Below are 19,686 nucleotides of genomic sequence, written 5' to 3'. Positions count from 1 at the left end.
GGCTCCCCCCGCCTGGAGGCACACACAGCAGTTATGCTGAGAATCTGCAACCGTATGTTGCAGAGTCAGACTGCCTGAAACTAAGCAAGGCCAAACAGGGGAGATATGGAAGAACAATGCTGAATAAAGCAGCTTTATGTATAGTTTAACAAATGATACAGAGAACCAGGGAACTAGCTGGGAACTGGATTGGCTGGCTATATGGATACTTGGGGCAGCTTGCTATTGGATAAGTATGCTGGGAAAAAGGATGTATAAAAGCCTGTGTAACTTCCTGCTCTGGGTACAGGATTTGAGATTCAAATCTCCCTGTACCTATTTGAAACTTCAAATAAACTTTTCTGCTTCTCCACCCCGTTGTGATAATTGGGTGTAGCACACCGGGTAACGAACCAACTCAAGCTGTTGTTCAGCCTCTCGGCACTGGGTGCTGGCAACAAAATGATTTGCTGTGGGGTCAGACCTGTAGTCAGTGCCTGCCCACCGTTAAGTTGAGGCCCAGCACATGTCCATTCCTAGTTATGCCACTGGTTCAACAGCTGCTCAGAGGGAAGCATGAGGGCCTACAAAGCCCTAGGTTTCCCCTGACAACTCTCAGATCCAGCCTGATCTGGCCTGACCCTATTTAAGTTGTGAGATGGGATGAAATAGCAGCTGGAAGCAGTTTGGCTGGAAGCTGAAGTGGGAAGAGCTCCAGAACGTTGGGGAATCCTGGCTGCTGGTCCATCATCAAAGGCAGATGAGGACTGCTGATAATCTGCTGGTGCTCAGCACAGAATATCAGCGCTCACTACAGGATGTGAAGTTCCTGCTGAGCGTGTTGGCTCCTCCCTGCCACTGGACACACACACTGCAGCGGTGGCTGCCTTTCGACCACCCTTTGGCTGGCCAGGGAATGACGCTGTCTCTGCCCAGACGAAGACCCCACCCCTGTGACCCACACGTTAGCCTCCTCCAGAGCGCATTACTACCGCTGTTGCTGAGGACGTATGTCACTGTCCCGGGGCAGCAGAAGAGCATGCAGCAACTACTGGACAAGTCTGACCCTATGTTCAGGCCTACGAGCACGACCCTCCTCTTTGATGACTCGCTCAGCCAGTAGAGACATCTTCCCAGGACTAACCCACAATGGTGGAGACTGAAAGCAAAGTAGAAGAAAAGAAGCAGGAAGGAAAAAAACTACAAGCACCTTGACACGTACATGGGGAACAGCAGAGGCTGTGATAATATTACCGTGCAGGGCACTGTCAGCGCTATTGTATGTTGTTGTAGAGAGCTTAGAGACCACAGTGGCACGCAACTTGCATACTGTGTGCTCCGAAAAGATCTATCGGAATTGGAAGAGGTACAGAGAATGGCAACAAAGATGATTAGGCAGATGGAACAGCTTCTATACGAGGAGAGATTAACAAAAGTGGGACTGTTCAGCTTGGAAAAGAGATGACAAAGGGGGGATATGATAGAGGTCTATAAAATCATGAGTGGTGTAGAGAAAGTGAATAGAGAAGTGTTATTTACACCTTCTCATAACACAAGCACCAGGGGTCACCAATGAAATTAACAGGTAGCAGGTTTAAAACAAACAAAAGGAAGTACTTTTTTACAAAGCACACAGACAACCTGTGGAACTCATTGGTAGGGGATGTTGTGAAAGTCAAAAGTCAAAAAAAGAACTGGATAAGTTAATTGAGGACAGGTCGGCCAATGGCTATTAGCCAAGATGTGCAGGGATACAACCCCATGCTCTCGTGTCCTAAGCCTCTAACTGCCAGAAGCTGAGACTGGACGACAGGGGATGGATCATTCGATAATTGCCCTGTTCTGTTCATTCCCTTTGAAATATCTGGCATTGGCCACTGTTAGAAGACAAAAAGAAAAGCTTTCATATGAAAGCTTATGCTCAAACAAATTTGTTAGTCTCTAAGGTGCCACAAGTACTCCTTTTTTTTTTTTGCGAATACAGACTAACATGGCTGCTACTCTGAAACCTGTTCGAAGACAGGATACTGGGCTAGATGGACCATTGGTCTGATCCAGTATGGCTGTTCTTATTTTCTTAAGCAGTGATAGAAAAAGATAGAAACTTTGTTGGTACAGCATGCATTTTTCCCCTTCTATAACCAGTAACATCTGGTCGACTGGCTACTGGATAGAAGCTGATTAGGAGATGGAAAGTGTCTTAAAAACCAGGTCACAGTTAATGCAGAGTTCCAGTGGAGCCCAGAGCTGTGTCATGCATCAGGCAAAACAAGTGATGGATTTCAGGTTTTTTAATGGCCCTCCAAGCAAACTCTATCAGCTCCACCAAGGAGACATTGTTCACTTTATGTCCTGCAGCCATCCAACACTTCAAAAGGAAGACAGTGTTACGCACAAGAAGTAAGGCTAAAGATAGCGACATCATTAATCATCAGGATGTCAATGGCATCCTTCCAAGAAAGGCAGAGGCGTAACCAGGTGATAACTCAAGAGCTGTACATCTCCAGCTGCAGTTCTCCATTGGTGCCAGGAGGTCATACTCCTTAGCAACCCGCCTACCTGCATCTCATGGACTTAGGCCAGTTCCACACTAGAAAATTAGGTCAGCATAACAACGTTGCTCAGGAGTGTGAAAAATCCGCACCCCAGAGGTCAACTTAACTGCGCTGCTAAGTCCCTGTGTAGACAGTGCTAAGTCGACGGAAGAATTCTTCCATCAACCTAGCTACCACTTCTCGGGGACGTGGATTAACTACAACGATGGGAGAACCCTTCCCATCAGCACAGGTAGTGTCTACACTGAGACACTACATGCCGCTGTAACATTTCACGTGTAGACAAGCCCTTAGATCCTCAATCCTAAGAGCTCAATTCTGCCACCCTTACTCAGGTGGAATCCTTCTGAGCCAAGGAGCCCCAGTGAAATCAATATTCATGCTCAGTAAGGATGGCAGAATTGACTCCAAAGAGACGTTTGTAAAGGAATACACAATAACAATTCAGATGAAGATAACCATGGAATACAAAGGTCACCAATGAGGGATTTAATGTACACTATAACCAGGACTTGTCCTCTTGTGTCCATGCCTTGTCATGGCAGGACAGCTTGCGTGCTCTAACAATCCTCAGAGTCTGTGTAGGTGGGGCTTTTTGCTCTTGGTAGATTGCCGGATTGGTCTGTGGGGGAGGGGCCAGACAAAACAGACATCCTGGTCCTCCAGGTTTGGGGTCAGGCACAGGGCTAACAACCCTGTCCCGTAAAAAACAAAATATGTTATGGAAACAGCGACAGAGAAATCGACCATCACTGTGTGTGATGGCCTTCAGGAGTCAATGACCTATATGACTGCCAGTGGTGAAAGCTGAAAGGAAGCCACTGGCATTAAGACTGAAGTGCTCAACACCAAGACAAAAACCAAACTTCGTTTTTGGAACGTACGGACAATGTACAAAACAGGGAAGCTAGCTCAGGTCACAGAGTGGACAAACAGCATTATATTGATAATCTGGCAACACAAGCAGAGGATGCAGCTGCTCGTGGTGAGCAAGAAACCGTCTACAAAATGATGCGACTTATCAGTGGTAAACGGCAGACACCAACACGCACTCTCATCAGGAACAAACAAGGCCACCTACTAACAACCAAAAAAGAACAAGAAATGCACTGGACAGAACATTTCAAAGAATTGCTGAACAGGGAGCCACCTAAAGAGGAAGCAAACATCCAGGAGGCAGAAGATGATCTTGATATCAACACAGACACCCCAACTAAGGAAGAGATCATTCAAGTCATCAAATCCTTAAAAAATGGGAAAGCTCCTGGCAAGGATAACTTGAATGCAGAATTGTTCAAGCAGCATCTATCCTGGCCCCTCTATTTACATCAGTCTGGGAAGGGAAAAGATGATTGGACCAGTGGGGTTATAGTGAAGATACCAAAGAAAGGAACTCTCAGTGATTGTAATAACAGACGTGGTATCACACTTTTATCTGTGCCAAACAAAGTATTGTGTAAGATCATAGTCCAGCATATATCAGAGGTAGTTGATAGCATTCTCAGAAAAGAGCAAGCTGACTTTCAGAAAGGGCCTGGATGCACAGACCATATCTTCATTCTACAAAACATAATAGAATAGTGCTTAGAATGGCAATGGCAACCCTACATAAATTTCATAGACTTTGAGAAGGCTTTTGATAGCATTCACAGGGCCAGCCTATGGCGCATTCTGCAGGTACATGGAATTCCTTTCCGTATAATCAACGTCATCAAAAGCTTCAATTTCAACTTTACATGCAGTGTTGATCACAGTGAGCTCAGTTTTTAAGTCAAAATAGGAGTACGTCAGGGATGTGTCATGTCTGCAATCCTCTTCAACACTGCCATTGACTGGGTAATGCGATATACAACAGAAGACATGCCAAGAGGCATTAAATGGACACCCTTCTCATCCCTTGAAGACCTGGACTTCACAGATGTCGCTCTCCTATCACATACCCAACACCATATACAAGAAAAAACAACTCGACTCAACGCATTCAGCCAGCAAATTCGACTGAAATCAACCACAGTAAGACAGACATCATGACCTTTAATATTGCCTCACCATCACCAGTATGGATAGAGGATTATTTTCTCACCAATGTAGAAACATTCACATACTTGGGCAGCACCATCAGCCAGGACAGTGGAACAAGCCAGGACATCTGGAACAAAATCAATAAAGCCAGGAACACCTTCAGGAGCTTAAATACAGTCTGGAAATCATCAAAATACAACACCAAAACCAAACTCAAGATTTATCAGAACTGGGTACTTTCAACACTACTTTATAGTGCAGAATGCTGGGGAATGAGAAAGTATGACATGTCCAAACTGTCTTCATTCCATACAACCTGCCTCAGAAAAATCCTCCGTATCTTTTGGCCCAGAACAATCTCAAACCAAGATCTATTGACACAGTGCAGCCAAGAGGATCTGAGCACCATCATTGCCAGGAGGCGTTGGAGATGGATCGGTCATGTGCTTCGGATGGAAACTGATTCCATCACCAGAGTAGCAATAAGATGGACACCTGAAGGCAAGCGAAAACAAGGCCGCCCGAAATCATGGCGAAGAGTTGTGGAAGCCAAGCTGAAAAACCTGGGGGATAGTTGGGAAACTCTTGAAAGACTTGCCAGAAACAGACAGGAGTGGAGGAGCTTCGTCCCTGCCCTAAATGCCAGAGGCATAATAGGAACATGATGATAACCAGGATATTTCCATTTCCAATGTTTTCTCACTGTCAATCAGCATCCAAGTGCCTGGGCTGCTCTCAGAGCACCAGTGCGAGGAGCTGAGTTTTGTGCCTCCTGGTTGAACAATGCACCATATATTTGCACCAGGAACTCTCTCTTTCAAAACACAAGATAACACAATTTACCTTCTTTGCATGCCCTCTGTTCACAAGATGGGAACGCTACACTACCTTACAGTATAGGAAGCCATTCCCTGCGCCATTCCGATGGAAGCATTTGGATTGGAACAAAGCTCTGGTGGGTGTCAATAAGGCCTGGAGTTTTCTAGATAAGCCACAGTAACTGTGTTTTCCACATGTGACATAAAACTGAAGACTTGACCACTTGTAAGTGTTACATTCTCCTAGCTCTTTCTTCCAGTATGGACATTGGAGTTAATGTCCTGGCCAAAGACCAGTTCAGGTAAATACATTTTGTTCCTTTAAGTCAGGAGCACAGGAACTTCTAAATCCGATCAGACCAGTAGGCTATATAGCCCAGTACCTTATCTCTGACATGGGCCAGTCGGAGAAGAACAGGTAGGAAACCCCATGATGGAATATAGGGGAAGCTTCTTCCTAACCTCCATCAGTTAGTTGTTAGCTTTTGACCTGGAGAATGAAGGATTATTTACAGTATGCTCCCAATTATCCAAATAGCAGGGGGGGATGTGGATTTTATTCAGATAATTAGGAGCTCAGATAATCAAGAGGGCAGGAGCTGTTCAGCAGTGGGCTCCTCCTCCTGGGATCTCTGCTCCATTATCCGAACCTCCGCATTGTCCAAATCCCTTCCTTGTCCCCCAGCATGAGACTTGCCCTGTGCTTCATGTAGCTCATGCTGGGGGACAAGGAAGGGATTTGGACAATGCGGCGGCTTGGAGAATAGGGTTTGGGGATGAATAAGAGTATTCTGTATATACGTTAAAAATATTTACCCTGATGTAATTCAGTGTTTTCCATAGTTTTTATATTATAGTGAATATTAGATTATATGAGCATACAATACAATGCCCACATAAAAGCCTAATTCTTGCCCTCTAAATCCTATTAATAGGAGTCAGACGGACACCGTTCTTCAATTCCTGCCCTACACTGTTGTACTGTAAAATGGTTAGTACCTTCTGCTCCAGGGGGCAGCATTTCCATAGTGAAAAGGGGATTCCAACTGAAGTTTGTAGAGCACTGTGGGATCTTTAACTGGAAGGCGTGGATAAATGTCAGCCATTAATAACATTTGTCCAGTCATGGATGTCAAAACGCAGCTCATCTCTAGCTATCCCATCTCTGGGGTAGGGGCGAGTTGATTTCTGTTGTAGGACCTTATCAGAGTGAGAGCTAAGAGCTGGCATTTTAGCTCCTCTAAGCTCCAGCCTAGCAATCTGTTTTAGGGGACTCAGGGCCAGACTATGGCTGGACCCCTGGGGCTCAGCCAGGGTGCAGCAGGCAGATGGAAGAAGTCTACTTGGTTGGGGCCCGCGCGGCAGGGACAATCGCAATTGCAGCTGTGTGCTCTCTGGTCATAAAAGGGAGCAGAGCAGAAAGGGTGTCCCAGAGCTCCAGAAGGCATTGTCTGTCTCCAACAGCTGCCACCTGGGTGATAGCATTTCACAAAGCCTTCAGCACAGGGCCTGAGTTTAATGCCACACTCTAGACTTACTCTGACTCTATAGACAGGACATCAAAGGGTTTCATAGTGATCATCTCTCAATGATTCCCCAGCGCCATATCCAAGTGCTGACATCAGCAGGGACCTAGGAACAAAATTGTCTTGTGTTTGTTGCTCTCACCACTACAGTCTGAGCCAAATTCTCCACCCAGCTACACCCTTGCAACTCCGCTCACTTCCCCCTGGGATCTGAAGCCAACCTGAGTTCTTTTGCTTCACAAATTAGTTAGCAATTTGAGGCGTAAGCCAGACTAGAGTCTAGCTTCTCGTCTCAGAGCCGCGTTGGCTCTCCAAAGCGAACTGGAGTGAAAGGGTCTGTCTACACCACAAAAAAATGCATTCTTAACTCAGGTTAGCTAACTCGGGTTAAAACAGCAGTGAAGACACAGCAATTCAGCTTTCAACTTGGGTTTGTAGCTCATTCAAGCCTATAGGGAAGCCAAGCTGCTATGTCTTCACTGCTATTTTAACCTGTGTTATTAACTTGAGTTAGCTAACACATCTTTTTTTGCAGTGTAGACATACTCCAAAGCAGTACACACTTATTTTTGCCGCTAAAGTCAGTAGATCTGACTCTGAATATGCAGAGGGTCTGCTTCTGACCTCACATTGCTGTGAAGTGCTGCATGCTGGAGCACAGAGGATTGAAATCTTCATTGTAGATACATTATTGGGCAAAATTTGCCCTTTTTCCTGCTTACAAATCATTTGAGAATGAGTAGTCACTGAATTGCTTATGAAAACAAATTTCCTTCTCATTAGGTGTTCACAGACTGGTTTGCTTAGACTGTCCTGAATTCACGGTTCGGGCTGCCACCTTTTGGCAAAAAAATAGGGACACATTCACTGTAACATGAACATTTTATGCTAATTATTTAACGAGTCTGCTTGTATATTTGCAAATAATCAGCATAGAACCCTAAACTTTAGCTTTAAAATTATTGTATGGGTTTAGTGCTGGTGAAAAGTGTTGCACTGGTGACTAAAGCCCTCTGTTTATCTACAAGCCAGCCACACGGCCAGCCAACACATATTGCCCTGCCAGCATGCCTCAGTCCTGATCGGGGGCAGGGCTTTCTCTAGGGTTGACAGAAGTAGTTCAGTCTCTATGGCCCATGCAGTAGTTGACCTCTGATGAGTCTGCCAATTAGTCATGGGTGGTGCATGAACCCCCCCTGTTCAGGGAGGCTAGCCTCCTGCCCCGCCCCTTCCGTCTGAGGCCCTGCTCCCACTCCGTCCCCCCACTCTCACCCACTGGGGCCAGAGGAGCCGTTAGCCTCCCATCACAGCCCAGGGTGGGGAGCATTAGCGGGGGTTTGGGGAGGCTTAGCCTCCCGCAGCCTCCTTCACGCACCATCCATGCAATTAGTACAAAGTCTCATAGCCAGATTGTAATGTGGGAGCTTGAATGGAGAGCCATGAAACCCATCTCAGAGAGAGGACACCAAACATCCATCAGATGGGAACAACTCGCAATTGGATTAGAGTCCAACTGGTGGCCTGCACATGAAGGGCTCTGCAGCCCATTAGCAACACTCAGGGCCTGGATGTCTCAGGGTAAGTGCTAACTTACAGGGGGTTCAACAGCTATATATTACATATAAAAAATCTGCCTATGTTTAAAAAAAATAAAGTTGCAAAGTCTAACAACATTTAGGCAAGGGCAGAATTAAGTTAGCCCATGCAACCGTAATTCTTCTCCCTTGTGTGTCAGTGCATTAGGATTCAGAGTAACAGCCGTGTTAGTCTGTATTCCCAAAAAGAAAAGGAGGACTTGTGGCACCTTAGAGACTAACCAATTTATTTGAGCATAAGCTTTCATGAGCTACAGCTCACTTCATTGGAAACAGCCTTTCATTGCATGAGCCATACTGGCTTTTTCCACAATTTTTCAGCCAAGTTTGAACCCAAGCCCTGGAGATTCACAGCACAGACCTCAACCACTTGAGCAAAAGGAGTAAACCCACAACGAAAGAAGGCCGTTATCGTATACCTGCCCCTAGACAGCGGCACACAACTTGTCAGTGGGTCTCACAGCTATTTGTAAGAGAGTGGGAAAGCGCTTGGTATCAGGAGCCATAAGCGCTCTCCCTGACTCTGGAAAGGAGCACGTGCTAGCAATTAGAGCAACAGTAATAGAGAGAAACCCCAGGCACATAGATCGGGCACCTCAAGGCTATGTGTCTAATTGGATGAGATTTAGGCCCGTCATAGCAGAGACCAGGCCTCTAGTCCCACCTCTGCTAGAAATGACCATGTGCAACCTTACAGTTGACTTACATGTAAAACACAGGAGTGGTTTTTGCCTGCCTCCTAAAGCAGCAGGGTTGTGGATTACATGAAAACCTGTCAGTAGAAGAGGTGAGACCAGGATTATTGGTGTCCTAGCTTCCAGCCCAAGGCACCTTCTCCTAGATCAAAGGAAGTGTGGGGCACATGCATGCACGCATGAATTTTGACAGTCCCATTTTGCAGGTCTGAGGAACATGAGACAGCCCTTTGGATGTAGGGACTGTCCTGTGAAAACAGGGAAGAGTTGCAACCCTATACCAGGTGTATGATTGGTCACTGAAGTCACGTGGTATTGTTTCTGTGCCATAATTGGATGTTGAAAACTTTTTAAGCAGGAACATAATGAATGGCAATGAATGAACAGGTCAGGAATAGTCTTGTTCACATGAAGCTATGGCTGTTTGCACAAAAAGCTGCCAAACCCCAAACACTCCTGAAAACAAAAGACTATTTGCATGAATGTTCTTGAATACTCAATGTAATTGAGGGGCAGGAACGTTTTTGCACCAAGCAGCCATTCCAGACTTGGTGCTGCCAGACATTCATTTGTGCAGGGTTGGACCAGCAATAATAATGAATAATTTCGTTCCTTGTGATTATGCCACAACTTTAAGGCACAAAGACATGGCATAACAATCCCCATGAAATATATTCACTCACTTTACTAGCTTATTGCAACTACACAGTGGTGGAAACCTACCCCATCATGCTGTCAGAGGAGTTGAACCTGCAGCAGCACTGACAGCCTCAGAGAATGAGTGAAATCTCATTCCCAGTCCCACACATCTAGTGGCCTTTTCTAGCATTATTAATGTTTTATACTGACCATGCACTTCAATGGCATCTTGCATCCAGAATTGTCAAATCACTGTACATACATTCGTTTATTACCCTGTGAGGTGGGCCAATGGGGAAACTGAGGCCCAGAGAGCTGACGTGACTTGTTCAATGTCAGACAGAGTGGCAGAGTCAGGAATTGAACACAACCATCTTGACTCCTAGTTCCCTTCTTCTCTAGCTATTAGACCACATTTAGCCTTCCTTCCTAAATCCAAATGGGAAAGCCAATCTAAGTTGCAGAAGCACATCACAGCATCCTAAATTATGTTAATATATTTAACTTTCATGTAAAATATAACCAAGAAAAATTGATCTTTCCAAATCTTTTCACACTTATTTATTCCTAGTTTAACAATTGTCGGGAATTCTCTTCCTTGACATTACTGTGGGAGTAAATGAAGTCAGAAAAGCCCCATATGCTACCAGTGGATAGAAAGGATGCTTAGCCTGCATAGACCTGCTGGGTTTTCTGTTGTCAGATTTATGCCAGGGATAGGAACTAGTGATCCCACAGTAAAACCAGCTCGCTGTCAGCGACCAGAATCACATGCAAAAGTCTATTCTAACAAGCCACCTGGGACTTTGGTTGTCACCATGCTACACCATGGCCCCTTGGGATTTCAAGGTAACAGCAGGGTTATAAGTCTGATCCATGTGCTCCAAAATGCACAAGCTTCTACCACTGGAGATAAAGAAGAATCTCCTCCATTGGCAATCCAGAGCCTCGCACACCCAGCTGAGCTGCTCTAATTCCATTCAGCGGAGCGAGGGAGTGGTACATATTGACAATAGCACTGTGTTACTACTGGGCTACCAGCTACTGCCAGTCGGGCCCGCCGACGGGGCGGAGCAAAGGGGGCAATTGCCCAGGGGGCCAGGCCACAGGAGAGATTCAAGTGCCGCTCAGCTGATTAGCAGAGTGCGTACAGCCGGCAGCATGTGTTCAGGTGCCCCTGTGCAGCCACACCCGGGACCCTCCTGCTGGCTGTGCAGAGTGGGGGAACAGAGGGGTGCTGATGTCAGGGTGTCCAGTGCCGGGCTTACAATGGCTCCAGTGGCTCCATGGAGCCTGGCCCATGCTGAGAGGGGGCCCCAGCCTGCTCCGCTTGCACTGTGCCCCGAGACCCCGCTGGCTCCCTCAGCCCACCACTTGCTCCTCTTGGCCTGCCCACCAGCTGGCCGAGGACTCCTCTCTGCCCCCTGGCCCCACCCACTGGCTCCTCTGCCCCCTGGCCGGACCCCAGGCACCTCCAGCTCTGGGCAGTCTCTGCTTCCCACCACCTGTGGGGTCCCACCTGTGTCCCTGGAGCTGAGCCGCCTGGGACTGGTGCAGAAGCCTGGCCAGCCTCAGCCAGGTCGGGGGGAGACAGTGCAGAGGGCTTGGCTGGGCCCCTCTAGGCAAGTGCATCTTGAGGGACCCCGGCCGGGGCAGGTCCTAGCCTGGCTGATCGTGCCACTCCCGAGGGCTCAGCCCGGCAGACACAGTCACCTCCCAGCAAGGCCGGTGAGTGCGGCCAGGAGGCAGGGCTTGGGGGATTGGGTCTGTGGGGAGTCTGGGGGGGGTGCTGGGCTGTGAAGGGGTAGGGAGGATCTGTGTGTGGGGGGGCACTAGGGAGTGGGGGTTCTGTCGGGGGTGCTGGGCAGTTGTGGGCAGGAGTGGTGTTGTGCGTGGTGCTGTGTATTTGTGGGTGAGTCCGGGGGGGCCTCTGGCCACAGGGAGTCAGGGGGGTGTTGGGCGGGGGGGGCTGCGTGGTACAACATGGGCCCGCCCCTGAGGGGAAGGGGCACACTGGCAGCACAGGGCCAGGCAGGCCTCTATGTGTCTGGCAACTGCCAGTTTGTAAATCGTGCCCTCACATTGGGCGGAGCAGGGCCGCCCCAGCCATGCCATGCCCCATTGCCTCTGGCTGGCCCCTCGCTCCGGGGACTGACCTTCCCATGCCATGCCCCATTGCCTCCATGGGGGTCCACAAGTATGTTGGGCGCCGGCCCACAAAAGGTTAGTCTTTCCCTGAGGGTGTCCCCCTCCCCCGGTACCCCATCTCTGCGGAGCCGGGGAGAAGGGACACAGCCTGGCTCAGGAGACTCAGAGGTGCTGAGCTCTGAACAGTGAGTGTGCGACTGAGTGCCTTTCTTAAAGAGCTGGTGCACTGTTTGTGAGATTTCCTCAGCAGCCAGCTCACACACTCTGTCTCTGTCACACTCACACACACAGTCTCCTCCCACCCTGCCCATGTACCCCATCTGTGCAAAGCCGTGGAGGGGAGACAACAGGGCTCAGGAGCAGAGCAGGAGAGCTTTCAGGGAGTGTCTTAAAGAGACCGTGCAGGCATCTCTCAGAAACTTCCCCAGCAGCCAGCATGCACGCTGTCTCTGTGTCACACACACACACACATACACTGTCCTGCCTCTGTTCTCACACACACACAGTCTCTTTCACACTCACCTCCCAACACATACGTGTATTATTATTGTTGTTACTTCTTGGTACTTCCTGCAATGCACATATATTCTCTGTAATTTTATTCTTGCAAAATGTGTTATTTTAGTGTTTTGACTGGTCTATGCATTTTATAATTTTTATTTCCCTTAAACTTAAATTTAATTATTTGAGTGGTGAGTTCTAAAATGCGTAACCTGTCCTGGCTGGAGTAATTATCCCTATGGTAACTTTTTAAAAATATATATATTATATCTAGATGTTTTGTTTCTACTGGTGGTGCACATCCACACATACCTCGGTGCACATAACAAAATTTATTGCTCACATGGATGGAAAAAATTAGAGGGAACATGCCAGCAGCGCAGCCAGCAGCACCAGCCAAATGTCAGGTGGACTGCATCGTAGGGGGCCCAGTGACTGCTCTGCCCTGGGGCCCAGAATTGCTGTCGGCGGGTCTGGTGCCAGTGTGTCCCTTGGAGCCCTTACAAGGGTCCTCAGTTTCTGGGACAATCCACCCTTAAGACATCCTGCCCTCCCGCCAGGAGCAAGGCCATACTGCAGTATGGGAGTTTTGCTGCCCCACACTGCAGATCCAGTCCTAGATCAGCCCGAGCGACAGTTTCCCAGAAGCAGGGAGAGGAGTGCTGATCGTAGGCACTGAAACAGACCTGGTGGGAGCAGAATGGGCAACGTCCCCAAAAGGAAGGGACCCTGTGACTGGGTGCTGAGTGAGAAGCGCTTACTCAGCCCCTGCCACTCCAGCCCCCATCAAGGGAAATGAATTGGGGCTGGCTGGATAGACCTGTGTCTGCCTGGTAACCGGCAGCACCAGCCAGGGCTATAAAGGCTGGGAGGAAGCCAGAGAGAAAGGAGGAAGGGAGGAAAAGAAAGGCCAGGCACAGGGGGAGGTGGGAGCCGGGAGCCTTCTGGTCTGTTGCTGGCCAGGCCTGCACTTGGGAAAGTTGGCTGCAAAAACCTGTACATAGGTGAAAAGTGGCAGCAGGAAAACAACTGTAAATAAAGAACACTGGTGTTGCATCAAGCTGAGGCATTCCTGACTGCTTGGAGAGGGCAACGGGGCCAAAACCAGAGGGACCCAGTGTGAGCCTTGCTACAGACCCAATTCAGCAGGGAGAGAAACCAAGCTTGAAAGGAGAAGGCTGTAGGGATGGGGAAGAAGAGAGAGGCAGGAGTAGGGGAGCCGGGAAGGACCACAGTGTTGTGGGTGAATCTCAGAGGGGAAAGGCACAGAACCACTCCGTATGGGGAGAAGCCAGTCCCTCAGAGGCGGAACAGTCCCCTTTCAGCAAACATTACCACACATTTGTTTCCATTAATGAACAGGGGAGCCTATTGTTTCCTATGGCCCCTTTTGTACACCCTCCATCTCTGAATACTCTACAAAGCAGTACGTAGAGCTGGCTGAACAATGGAAATACAGCTATACACCTGTATGGGAGGAGCTCTGCTGCTATTTGTACATTCATATTATCCTCATTCATGAGGATTCAGACACTAGCGGGGCACTGGGGAAAATGTTCGTGATTCCAAGTTTCACAAAACTTTACAGGGATGATTATTCATCCAGAACATGTGCTTCAAAGTGCATTGATTGCTACTCCCATTTCAGTCATCCAGTCAGTGAGCAGAAACCTCACCATCTGATTGAGGTGACCAGTTGTGAGTAATAAATACCGGAAGAGAACAGTTCACGAACAACCCGTAGGCTGAAAATTGTTCATCCAAACAACAAACCTACTCAGCGAAATCAGGATCTAGTTTATGGATCATTCCAGACAGAAAAAAAGGCAAACCTCACAGAGAAAAGTACCAGCTGCTGCATTTACAGCACAGGTAATCTTCAGAGATCAAATTATATATTTACTGAGTTAGCTGCTGCTGCCCCAAGGACAAAGCTCTGCAAAATGCATTTAATTTAGTGGCAAATCTACTTTCCGTCTTGTGCAGTCTGCATTTCTCTCCAGCAGGTTAGTTGGAGGTAAACCCTGCTGAATGTTCTGCATGCATACTAGAGTCATCATTGTCTGTTAGCCACATCACAGTTATCTGCCACCCTGGAAATGATTTGGGGCTTATTAGTACTGAACTGTCATGGCACCCAGCCAGGCTGCTCATGGTAATGGCCTGTCGGCAGCTCCTTTTCAGGCATTTAAATTAGCAAGAACCTGTTTGAAGCCACAGCAGTTGAAGCTCAGCAGGCCAATTCAACTTCTCAAGAAGGAAATTTGTCAGGCAGCTTCTTAGGAGATATACACTTGTCCTTGTGCTGGGAGCTCAGTTGGTTCCCACAAGGGAAGCAGGTTTAGAACTGGTTAGTTCTTGCTCAGGACACTGGAATACCAAGGTGTTGCAACAAGGAGGGTTGGCGTTTCAGTAGGTGTCACTAACGAACCAATGCCCTCTCACCCCCATCGTACACGGAAGCGGTGGTCACTTGTAATTATTAAAGATCCTACGACGCTCTCAGTAAGAGTGGGATAGACCCGGATGTCCTAGATAAATTCCAGCACGAGTAACTTTATACCTCAATTCCCCGTGTAGTTTTAACGGGGTTCAGCACTGACTTCACATCCTCAACTGCTGTGCTGCATTGTTGGGACCTGTTAAATACTTGCCATGTTCCTCTCTAGTGTTCTCTGCAGTTCTTGACATGAGTCCTATGGGTTGTAAAGTGTTTTGGGATCCTTCAGGATGAAGGCCCCTATCAAAGCACATGACAGGATTATTTCTGTTTTAAAGATTTCATTATCTCTGGGGCTGCAGGAAAGAATTTTGGACTTTTTTGTTTGTTTGTTTGTTTAAAGGAACTCCACCTGCAGCCAATAAGGCGTGAATATGTCAAACCACAGAAGGGTTCCAAACTCTGCTGCTCTCTTTTTGGTGGTGAGAGCGCCTCATTCAGGGGCAGTCATCTTGTGACTTGGCTTGAGTTTTGTACCATAGATGGTACACACGCTCTGCAGCACATACTGGTGTAGAGCTTGGTTTCCTTCCTTTTTATTTGGGTTTCACCTAACTGATAAGACAGTCAGGATGAAATGTTTAAAAGGTCTTTATCATATGGGACCTGTATGGCTAAATCTTAGAAACTTAGTGGTGATTTTGAAAATGTAGGGGCAGGAAGCTCACATAAAGCCATGCAAGCAAAGACATTCAGACTTCAGGTTGCCTCTCCATCTTTAACACACCCCTATGCTCTCTACACAGACATGATGCAGCACAAAAAGGGCTGAGTGACACTTGGGGCTGTTCAGAGCCTGTCCAGAAGAGTCAGTGCTCTCTCAGACTTTTCCCTCTCTGTTCAGTTACTGACTGTATTACCGACACTGAAATCTACGAAGTTAAACAAAATTCAAAGGTCAGTGGGGCTGTAACATTCCAAGGCAGCTCCATCCATTCTAGTCCAGCCAGAGCAACTCTTTTATGCCTGTACAGATCTCAAACCTGAGCCGTTCTTGCACACCAGATGGACTTCCTTATGCTAACTCATGTCAGCTTGTCTCTCCTCGACCGTTATGTTCATCCCATGCCCGGGCAGATTAGCTCAGGGCAAAACAATTATCCCATGCCAGGTTTTCCATGACAGTCCATACTGACCACCAGGGTAACAATGCCTGGAGCCCGCGGCACTTCTCCTATCCCTAGCATAGTGCCAAAGCTTTCCCCTCTTTCTGTTAGCCCCATCCACAAGAAGAAAAATTATCCTAGGGATGCCTTCAAAACTTACCTCAGTTTGCTGCAGCCTCCCTCAAGTCCAACAGCCACCTCAATACCCAAGCTTGTCCATCAGCTCTGAGGTTCTTTTTAAGCCAAGCCCAAGGATTTTGAGACCATTTGCTCTAGGCAGCTGGAACTCCTTTGCCGAGACGTCCAAGTTCACAAAGGAAAATGCAAGAGGCTTGAGGGAGCTTCCTCCCACCTGAGGGGCCTCAAGAGAATTTTTCAGAGGACTCAGAAGACTATACAGAAAGCAGGAATCTTCTTAGGCTGAAGTGATGCAGAAGCAAAGTTCACCCTCCACCATGCACTATAACTAGTCTCCCTTCCTCACCTCGCTCTTGCAGTTCCAGCTGAGTAGCTTTCTTTCAGTTTTGCTCCTCACCTCTTCCTGTGCTGTGGGTCTTACTTGGTCTTCCTTCCTGTCAATTTCAAAAGCTGCCAGACTGCAGTATATGCAAATGCATGCCAGCGTCTACTGAGAAAACTTGTGGCCCAGAATCAGTATATAGCCACACGAGTCCTTTTCCAACTCAGAGACAGCCGCCCCCTGCATCCTTCTCCATGAGCAAAGTGGTGGTGATGCTCTGCTGCATGTGATGCTCTGCTGCATGTCCTCTCATCACAGCATATTCTCCCTCACAAATGTCCATATTCAATCTGAACAGTTTTCAAACCAGAGCAAATGTTCCTTCACTGAGCAACAGCACTTGGCAGCTCACGCTCGAATCTGAAAGTCAAACTGTGTTCTTTCTGCTGCATACGTCGTCACCAACAAGGTCTCAGAACTTAGCTTAAAATGGAGTGGAAATCTCAGGAAACCAAATGGAATCCAGTCCACTCTTCTGCGAGTATGTTGGCTCTGTGGTAGCTACAGAAGTAAACCCATACAGTATTTTTTATCAGAAAATTAAACAATTATGTCTTTAAGACACAGAGACCAGAAAGGATCGGAAACAAAGTGTGATTTTCTCACAGTCACTTTCCTGGCTATGATGAGTGTTACTCCAGCATTATCCATTTGCCATTGAACCAGTTTCAGAGATGCTCATCAACATATACTGTCCTCACAAATCTAGGATTCAGAGACTGTACCATCAGTGGTTCTGATCTTCCTGGTCACAGCACCGTGGTGGTCGCTCGAAGTTGGCTGGAGGAGTAGGTTGCAAGCTGTTATCTTTTCTCTCTGCTCTTTCAGATAAATGGTTTTGATCAGCCTTTTGTAGTCAGGTCCAGTTTATTTTCTTTGCTTTAGAAAGAAGTTTAACTTGCAGATCTCAGGATAACTGTGCAGGGCTGGCACTTTGGACAATCTTTTTATATGAAAATGGAGCAAATTTGATCAAGAGTTAAGGAGAAATAATAACCAAGGAGTTCCACACCATTTTTCCTGAGCAACTTTAAACACTATCATTAAAGGTCACAAATGCTCCATTTGAATGAATTCAGATGCAGAGATATGGCCGCAGTGTCCGTACATTTTGTTTAAACAGTGCAATGTTCTGTGAGATGGTTACCTGCAGTGAAATGATGCAGTTTGCTACTACACCTGTTTTCTTTCCAATTGCTCAGTCTCATTCCACTGTAACAAAATTAATGAAACAAACACACTGCAAGTTTCTCTAGCAGGAGGGCTCAGAAGGAAGCAGTGTAAACAAGCGAATAAGGTGAAAGCAAATGAAAATAGCACATCCTGTTCGACGTCTGCTTCTTGGGATGAGTTTGAATTTAGCCGTTGCCGTAATGAAGCAGTATCCACTGTATAACTCTCAGTTTCTGTTACAAAATCTGACAATAACCCAACAGGCCCTATATTCTGGGGAGATAAAGTTACTTTTTTAACAAAGAACAAGTCTGTCATTATTTTCTATACAGTGTCTAATTACATCATGTATGTGGTTTTGTTTTAGACTGGCATCAAGGATCTTGCACCATTTTGAGTATAAATAATCCTGGATTTTAAGGCCGTTAGAACTCTTCCTTGTGCTCTGCAGATCCAAGCTACCCGCTAATCAAAATTACCAGCATCTTGCCCTGCCCAGTCCGCTGCAGATAGAGCCCTCCTCATAAATAATGGGTGAATTTATTACCTTTCAGGAGACAGCCTGCAATGAAGCAACAGCCCCTGCAAAGGTTGCACTCGAGCCCCAGTCATGTCAGTTTGGTGTGGAGCAGAATCACGCAAAGGACAGGGGCTTTGGTACCCAGGGATTCCTTATTTTCAGTTCTGATTGAAACTTGGGCCAAGTTCACTTCCAGACATTGGATTTTGTTACAAACTTTTTTGCCAACATCTGTTAAAAAGATCTCACTTTATTTTAGGCAACCTCAGTAGGATCACAGTTTAGATTTAGAGGAGAACCCAAATGCTGAGAGGTTGATCTGGTGCTCACCCACATCTGAGCCTGAAAAGTGGCCTGGAAATCTCCTGAGAACAAGCTTAGTTCTGGTACTCCCTGCTTTCAAATGGGCTAGAAACACTGAGACTACAGTGTGGACAGGTGCCACCACACAGCATTCCCTCATGGCCTCCAGTGCCCAGCAGGCACCCTGCCCTCCATTCCTTTTCAGTTCTTTACAATTTACACTCATGTAAATACCTTGTAATGCCGGCTACAAAAGTGCCATGAGAACGCCTGTTCTCACTTTCAGGTGACGTGAATAAGAAGCTGGTAGCAGTATCTCCAGTAAATGTAAACACACTTGTTTGTCTTAGCAAGTGGCTGAAAAAGAAGTAGGCCTGGGTGGACTTGTAGGCTCTAAAGTTTTACACTGGGGATTTTTGAGTGCAGTTGTGTAACAACAAAAATCTACATTTGTAAATTGCACTTTCATGATCAAGAGATTGCATTATGGTACTTGTATAAGGTGAATTGAAAAATACTATTTCTTTTGTTTATCATTTTTACAGAGCAAATATTTGTAATCAAAAATAATAATATAAAGTGAGCACTGTATACTTTGTATTCTGTGATGTAATTTAAATCAATATATTTGAAAACGTATAAAAACATCCAAAAATAGTTAATAAATTTCAATTGGTATTCTATTGTTTAACAGTGAGATTAAAACTGTGATTAATCTCGATAAATTTTTCTGAGTTAATCGCGTAAATTAACTGCAAATAATCAACAGCCCTAATTTCTGCTTGACTTCTAAGATATGTCTCATTCCATAGCATCCAGCAGCAGCGAGATGATGTTAAAGTAGATCCTACTCCAGCTAGTCAGCTGGGTTTCATTCTTTTAACCATGCCAGAAAACTACTCATATTTCTTCCTGAGCTTCCTCCACTGTATCAAATAAAGGAATGTAAAAACCCAGATTCTTTTCTCAAACTTTCCTTCTGAAATATGAGCCTTTCCTTCCATGAAGGAACTGCTGCTACTGAGCAGTACAATTGGTACCGGTAGGGCCAAACACTTCTAAGGCCTTGTCCTTCATTTCTACTTT

General features: G+C 46.6%; 1 protein-coding gene across 2 annotated transcripts in view; it reads right to left on the bottom strand.

Moving 5' to 3' along the window:
• The window catches only part of NLRC3 (NLR family CARD domain containing 3), a 73,613-nt gene extending 56,580 nt beyond the window's left edge, over nucleotides 1-17,033 (bottom strand). For both annotated transcript variants that reach the window (XM_073362807.1, XM_073362805.1), the window contains exon 1: nucleotides 16,245-17,033. The gene's annotated coding sequence lies outside the window, so the exon portion shown is untranslated. The remainder of the gene's footprint in view (nucleotides 1-16,244) is intronic.
• Nucleotides 17,034-19,686: the final 2,653 nt, after the last annotated feature.

Source organism: Lepidochelys kempii, chromosome 10 (genome assembly GCF_965140265.1).
Source record: "Lepidochelys kempii isolate rLepKem1 chromosome 10, rLepKem1.hap2, whole genome shotgun sequence".
Taxonomy (NCBI): domain Eukaryota; kingdom Metazoa; phylum Chordata; order Testudines; family Cheloniidae; genus Lepidochelys; species Lepidochelys kempii.
Note: the sequence above shows the minus strand (reverse complement) of the source record. Positions and strands in the feature narration are given on the sequence as shown.